Source organism: Chiloscyllium plagiosum, chromosome 6, assembly GCF_004010195.1.
Source record: "Chiloscyllium plagiosum isolate BGI_BamShark_2017 chromosome 6, ASM401019v2, whole genome shotgun sequence".
NCBI lineage: Eukaryota > Metazoa > Chordata > Chondrichthyes > Orectolobiformes > Hemiscylliidae > Chiloscyllium > Chiloscyllium plagiosum.
In genome coordinates this window covers 68,725,361-68,732,907 of record NC_057715.1, presented here as the reverse complement: position 1 = coordinate 68,732,907, position 7,547 = coordinate 68,725,361, and the positions used below count along the sequence as shown (strand labels likewise).

The following is a 7,547-nucleotide window of genomic DNA, read 5'->3' as shown; positions in this document are numbered from 1 at the left end:
TCACACACACACACACACTCTCTCTCCCACATCCCTCTTCATGACTCCATCATTCTCCTCAGTCCACTTAGGCCTCCTTCTTCCTTCTCAATCCCTACGTCACACATTCCTTCTACCTTTCTCCTCTTCTGCCTGATACCTCCATCCTTGGATAATTAAAAGGCTACTCTTGAAAAAAAGAACCTGCTTCTCAGCCAATGGTAGCTCTCAGGTTAACGCCATCAACTTTCAGCCTTTCCTTCACAGCTCTCACCCCTTACCTCCTGGCGAAAGACTGTCCCAAGGACTTTCTTAATATCAACATGGAATATTATAACTGTTTGCTACTTATCCAATCACAGGCTGCTTCTCTTCTGGGTCATTAGTGAACCTATCAGCAGCACGCATATGAGTGAAACAGATTTTCCAGGATTTAGGGACTGAAATTTGCGCACAAGTTGTAACACCATTGAACATGTAGTCCTTTCGAACTTTGTAAAGGTATAGTTGTTGGAGATTGGAAAGTGTTATGGACTAGGCCAGACCACTGAAAACATTCTTAAGCAGGCAGCCCAGACCATAACTTTGCAATTTGTTTCAGTAAGTGTACAGTGAAATTTACCCAGATTATGTTAGTGAGGTTGACTACCAGGTTTAAACAGACAAAACATTTATTCACAAAATTACACAATGAAACACGAAGAGCATAATAAAGAACCCCTACAGAACTCAGTCTATCCAAACTAGACTTAAGTGTGCTATTCCAATTATACGCAACAGTCCCAATAAGTAAACCCACTTTAAAACACAGTACACAAAAGGGTCAAATGCTTACAGGTTGACGTTAGAAGGACAGAAGAGAGAGTTTCCACACAGCTCACTGTTGAACGCCCAGCCAGTTCTGGACTGAACTAAACTGCTCAGCTAGAGAGCTGACCACTCCCCTTTCATTCTACAAGTCACTTTTAAAGCATGGCCATTTTGGCTCGAAGTCTCATCTGTTTACATATAAACAAAAAGCCTCTCAAAATCCTTTTCACCTCTGCACCAAACCCCATCTGAATGGAGCCTGGCCTGGTTTATTACCCCTCTGAAAACAATCAAGGACAGAGTATCCTTGAGCCAAGGAACAGCCTTTAGATTAATAAAAGGACGAGCTTTGTGACACCTCCCCCCTTAAAAAAAATGAACCATCAATACCAAAAGGTGGCTTCATTTTTAACCCTGTAAAAACCCAGTTAGTAGTCTAAACACACATATACACTATACTAACTATACACATGCAAACCTGCGCAACCACATGCAAATTCAGACAGTGGTACACCCACCACCGAACGCCTCCATATCTCATTCGAGTCTCGATATTGCATTAGCAAACACACTTTCTCATCCTGCCACATGCATAATTGTCAAATTAAATGGCTGCAACAACAAGCTGCATCTAAACAGTCTGGCATTTTTGTCCGTAAATGCTTCCACAAATATCAATGGGTTGTGATCAGTCTATACAATTGTCTCCGATGCATTGCTGGTAATATAAACACTGAAATGTTGAAAGACCAACGCCAAGCTTAAAGTCTCTTTCTCCACCATTGAATATTTCTGTTGATGAATGTTCAACTTTCTAGAAAAATACCCGATGGGTCTTTCTATCCCCTCGCCATTCTCCTGCAGGAGCACCACACCGACACCCACATCACTAACATCGATAGCCACCCTGAAAGGCTTCGTGTAATCTGGTGTGGCTAATACTGGGGCAGTGGTTAACACAGTTTTTAAGCTGTCAAATGCCTTTTGACAGTCCACTGTCCACTGAAACATCTTGCCCTTTTATAACAATTCAGTGAGTGAAGCAGCCACACTGCTAAAGTTTGGCACAAGCTTCCAGTAAAATCCACACAATCCCAGGGACCGTAGTACTGCTTTTATCATTGATGGTGAGGGAAATTCCCCAATTACTTTCATTTTTGCATCCCATGGGGCCATTTGTCCATGACCAATAATATGGCCAAGGAAGGTGACTTGCGCTTTGGCAAATTCACTTTTAGCAGTGTTTACCACCAAGCCTGCCTTCCGAGGTCGATCAAACTAACCCAATAAATGCTGTAAATGTTCCTTCCATGAGTGACCAAAAAGCACCATGTCATCAATATACACCACACAATTGGGCAATCTGGCAATAACCTTATTAGTCAGTCTCTGAAATGTGGCTGGAGCGTTCTTCATACCAAATGGCATCACTTTGAACTGATATAGTCCATTTGGCATTACAAAAGCCAAAATTGCCTTTACTGTCCCTGATAGAAGTACTTGCCAGTAGCCTCTGAGCAAGTCCAACTTAGAAATTTAAGTTGCTTGCACTACTTTTTCGACACAGTCCTTCAACCGTGGAATTGGATATGCATCAGCCTTTGTATCGGTGTTGCCTTTGCAATAGTCCACACATAACCATTGGGTACCATCTGGCTTTGGCATCATGACTATAGGTAAGCTCCAGTCACTGTCACTCACTTTGATTATGCCATCTTGGAGCATGCACTCTATCTCCTTCTGAACCTGTGCCAACTTTAGAGGATTATGCCTATAAGGATGTTGCTTAATTGGAACAGTTTACTTTGCATATCTCCCTATGTGATACTATAATAACTCTTTCAGGTTCATTTCGATTTTCCTGTGGAAAGTAACTCAATAATTTATCCTACTTTTTGACATCTTCCACATTGTCCAACTTAATTTGAGGAACGTCCAATTCAGAATTCTCTGAACTTGGTTCTTCCTTCCATGCTGGAATCATTAACACCTTCTCTTCTTGCTTTCCTTCTCTATCAAAACACCTCTTGATAGAGACACACTTTGTGAGTTTTTTTTCCTGTCTGGAGTCTTTATCAAGTAGTTCACCTCACTCAATTTCTTCTCAATTTGATACGGTCTACTAAACCTTGCTTTTAAAGGCTCACCTGTCACTGGAAGCAACACCAATACCTTACCCCCAACTGCAAAATTGCAAATTTGTGATTTCTTATCTGCTTCCTGTTTCACTGTATGCTGTGATACTTTTAAATGTTGTCTAGCCAATTCTCCAGCTCTATTTAATCATTCTCTAAAATTTGACACATAGTCCAAATGAGTTGTCTCTGAATTCTGACTTATTAATTTCTCCTTAATCAATTTAAGAGTCCTCTTACTTCATGCCCAAATATTAATTCAAATGAATTGAATTTGATTGATTCATTTGATGAATCTCTGATCACAAAAAGTACAAATGGAAATCCCTTATCCCACTCATCTGGTTAATCATGACCATAATGCCATCTCTGTAGCGCGCTCTGCAATTCAGGATGGTACACAGTAGATATGAACTGCATTATTCCCAAGTTATCCATAACCTCCTTGAATACTTTGGATGTGAAGGCTGACCCTTGATCTGACTGGATCTTTATTGGTAGTCTGTATCTAGTAAAAAATTTAAGTAATTCTTCCCCAACCCTTTTATCTGTGATGTTGCAAAATGGGATTGCCTCTGGAAATCTAGTCGACACATCCATTATTGTTAATAAATACTTATTCCCACTTTTTGTTTGAGTTGGGGGACCTACACAATCAATCAAGACTCTTGTGCAAAGTTCTGCAAATGCTGGAATAGGTATTAAAAATGCAGGTTTTAATACTCCCTGTGGTTTTCTAATAAGCAGACATGTATAACTTGTCTGGCTAAATCCAACTACATCTTTGTGTAGTTCAGGCCAGTAAAAATGTCTTTGTATTTTAGCCTGTGTTTTCCTCACCCCTAAATGACCTCCAAGTGATAGCTCATGACCCATTCACGGCACCTTCTTTCTATACCCTACTGGCAAAACAATTTGTTGAATCTCTGCCCATTTCTCATCTGCTTAAATGAGTGATGGTCTCTATTTCCTCATTAAGACATCATTTGTTCAGTAATAACACGCAGGGATGCATTTACTCTCCTTCTCTGTAAATGCCCTTTGATATGACTGTTTGAAGTTCTCATCTTTCTGCTCTAATTCAATCAGTTTAGCAGAGCTAAAGATACTTACATATTTACCTATTGCTCCTTCTCTGTTCCGCTTATCTGATCAAAGACAATTTTGGATAGTGCTATGTCAGCTTCCTTATCTGTGCCTTTTGATCTCTCTTCTTTCAGCTTGTGCCTCTGTGATCTTCTGATCACACAATCAGGGAATATTGTTGGATAAACATTCTACGTGTCTTCAGTTGTCTGTGTCTCCACTGGCTTTTCAACTACAGTAGGCAGCACACCTACCGGTGAATCAGCTATATCATTTGCAAGGATAAATTGTTTTCCTGGAGCTGAGAGTTTGACTAGTACTCCTACCACAAATTCTCCACTCTTCTTGGACTCTCTAACCTTACTTTACAAAATTGAACATTTTTTATCTCACCATGAATTCCTGTTACCAGTACCTTTTCTGGCAATAGCCCCTCAGGAGCACATATCTCCTCATCCTTCAGAATTACAAACTGAGAGGATCTTGTGTCCCTTAATATTGTCACCTCCTTACCTATTACTCCTGGCCTATGTGAATAAACTTTACCCTGGCACTTCCTCCTTAATCAACCTCTGATCATCTTGTACACTGAGGCAGTTGTCTAACTTCCCTTCTGCTTTTTGTTACTAGTCCAACAAAATTTCCAGGCTTGTCTGGTTTTCCTACGTCTGGCTTTCTCCTAGCCCACTAACACTGTGATTTTGTGTGGCCCACTTTATTACAATGAAAATACTGGGGCTTTTTAACTTCTTTGTCCCCCTCAACAGTTTCTTTTTTACTCTGTGGTAAGTTATCCTTATGATCTTCACTGAGATCTACCTTTCCCTTTCCATGTGAGGATTTCTCTTTGCCCCAGTTTCTATCCCTCACGGACTGAAATTGAGTCTGGAAGCCAAACCATGTTTTAGGGACCAGCTCATAATCATCAGCCACTTCAGCTGCTAACCTTGGTGTTTTAACTCGCTGCTCATCCACATGAGTTCACACTACTTCAGGCAGTGAGTTTTTGAATTCCTCCAAAATAATTAAATAGATTTGCTCAATTTTTAAAGCTCTTATCCAGCTATCAGAATTACTCTGTTTGATCCTTTCAAACTCAATATAGGTTTGACCAGAGTCCCTCCCTGGATTCCTGAAACATTATCTATAGGTATCTGGTACAAACTCATATGCGCTTAAAATGGCTTTTTTTCACCTCTTCATATTCCCCAGATACCTCCTCCAATAATGATGCAAATATCTCACCAGCCCTACCAACATGTTTTGCTTGGATCAACAAAACCCACATTGTCACTGACCACTGCATTGTTTAGCCAGCAATGAAAAAGTTTCCACATCATTCGCATCAAATTTAGGCAATGCTTGAACATACTTAAACAGTTTCTCACTAGATGTCTGACTACCAGGGGCTTGCTCATCCTCACTAAGCCTACCCTCAGCCGTTACCTCCAGCCTTTTAAGCTGACTTTCCTTTTTAAGAGTCAGTTTTTGAAGTTCAAAAGCTCTCTCTTTTTCCTTCTCTACTGTCTCTTTTTCCCTCTCCTGCTGCTCTCTTTTTCTCTCTGTTCTGCTGCTCTTTCTTTTTCCCTTTCTTCTGCTTTTAGTTGTAACTCAAACTCTTTCATTTCTGCTGCCCTTTCCTTATCTCTTGCCTCTAACTCAAGCTGCTTCATTTGCAATTGAATTCTTGCCATCTCTATAGATTCTGATGGTTTCTCCAGCAAGTTTAAATTACAGTTTAAATGCTGCAATTCTCTCTCCTTTTCTCACAGAAGTAGGCAGTTTCAATTCCAGCTTCTCTGCTAATCCCTGCAGCTTGGTCTTATTCACTTTTTTGTAAAACTTCCAAAGTCACTGCATCCACATCCAGAAAACGTTTGGCATCTGAAAGAGCCATTCCTATCCCAAGCTTTGTCTCCCCAACCAAACCAACACCCGAAATAAAGACACTTACACCTACCACTCGCTGTTTAAAATCCTGCAAAGAGCCCCCAGTCTGTTATGGGCTAGGCCAGACCACTCAAAACATTCATCAGCAGGCAGCCCAGACCATAACTTTGCAATTTGTTTCAGTAAATGTACAGTGAAAAGTATGTGGATTAAGTTAGCGAGGTTGACTACTAAGTTTAAAACCGACAAAAAATGTATTCACAAAATTACACAATGAAATACAAAGAACAGAATAAAGCACCCCTAGAGAACTCAGTCTATCCAAACTAGACTTTAAGTATGCTGTTCCGAATATACACAACAGTCCCAATAAGCAATCCCCCACTAAAACACAGTACAAAAAAGGGTCAGATGCTAACAGGTTGAAGTCAAAAGTTCAGAAGAGAGAGTTTCCACACAGCTCACTGTTGAACGCCCAGCCAGTTCTGGACTGAACTAAACTGCTCAGCTAGAGAGCTGACCACTCCCTTTTCATTCTACAGGTCACTTCTAAAACATGACTATTTTGGCCTGAAGTCTCATCTGTTTACATATAAACAAAAGGCCTCTCCAAAATACTTTTCATCTCTGCACCAAACCATCTGATTGGAGCCTGACCCGGTTTATTGCCCCTCTGAAAAAGAAATCAAGGACAGAGTATCATTGAGCCAAAGAAGAGCTTTTAGAAAAATTAGGACTCGCTGTGTGACAAAGGAAATTTCCTCCAAAAGGTCTTTCTTGGTCTCAGTATGATTTTACGTGAAAGGTTGATCTAGATAACCATTTTTATTTTCATAACATTAACTTTTTAAAGGAACATGGAGCTGTCAGACATTCATCCCCTTAACGCCACCACATATGGCCAGAAATTCTGAATTAAAGCCTTGTTTTCAGTTCATGCAATGGCAGAGAGAGAGAGAAAGAGCCAAATATAAACAAACCAAGTACGTTAAATAATTCAACATTAAATTAAACAGTTAAAAGGAGTTGGATTGTTTAAGTCTGAATTTGTTTAGAAATATTAACAATAAAATATCAAAGGACGGAGTGTTGGGAAATTAATGGTAACATAGTTGTTTTTGGATAGAGTTCATTTTTATTACTGAGGTTTAAAACATTGTGCTGAGGGATTGTCTTGGGTAAAATGAAACGGTCATGTGACATATGCTAAAGTCTACCTGAGAACAGGTTTTCAGACTGGAAAAGACTTGATATAAACCCTCAGGAAATTAGAATCATCTGAATGGTGTTAGGGAGAATGTAATGTCTAATTAAAGGACAGCATAAAGTATACCTGTGAAGTGTACTGTTTCAGTTGTTTTAAAAAGGGGGCGTACTGTGGTTTAAAGTAAAAGTTACCTACAAATATATAGTTTCATCAATAATGTTTTTAGTCTGTTGTTGCCAAGAATATATTAAAATGTCTTGTGTCATTCTTAAAGTTCTAAACCAGAAATTCAAACTTCATTCTAAAAGTCATTGATTGCTATAGGGATTATAAATTTGATATTTTAAAAATCTTAATGGAAATTGTACTATGTGTATTTCTTCTGTTGTCCATGTTAATATTACAGCAATGAGGTTATCACAACGCCTTGCATTCAGCAG

General features: G+C 39.5%; 1 protein-coding gene across 1 annotated transcript in view; it reads right to left on the bottom strand.

Moving 5' to 3' along the window:
• The window catches only part of LOC122551056 (high-affinity choline transporter 1-like), a 113,010-nt gene that overhangs the window by 79,847 nt on the left and 25,616 nt on the right, over positions 1–7,547 (bottom strand). The gene's annotated exons all lie outside the window — the stretch shown is intronic.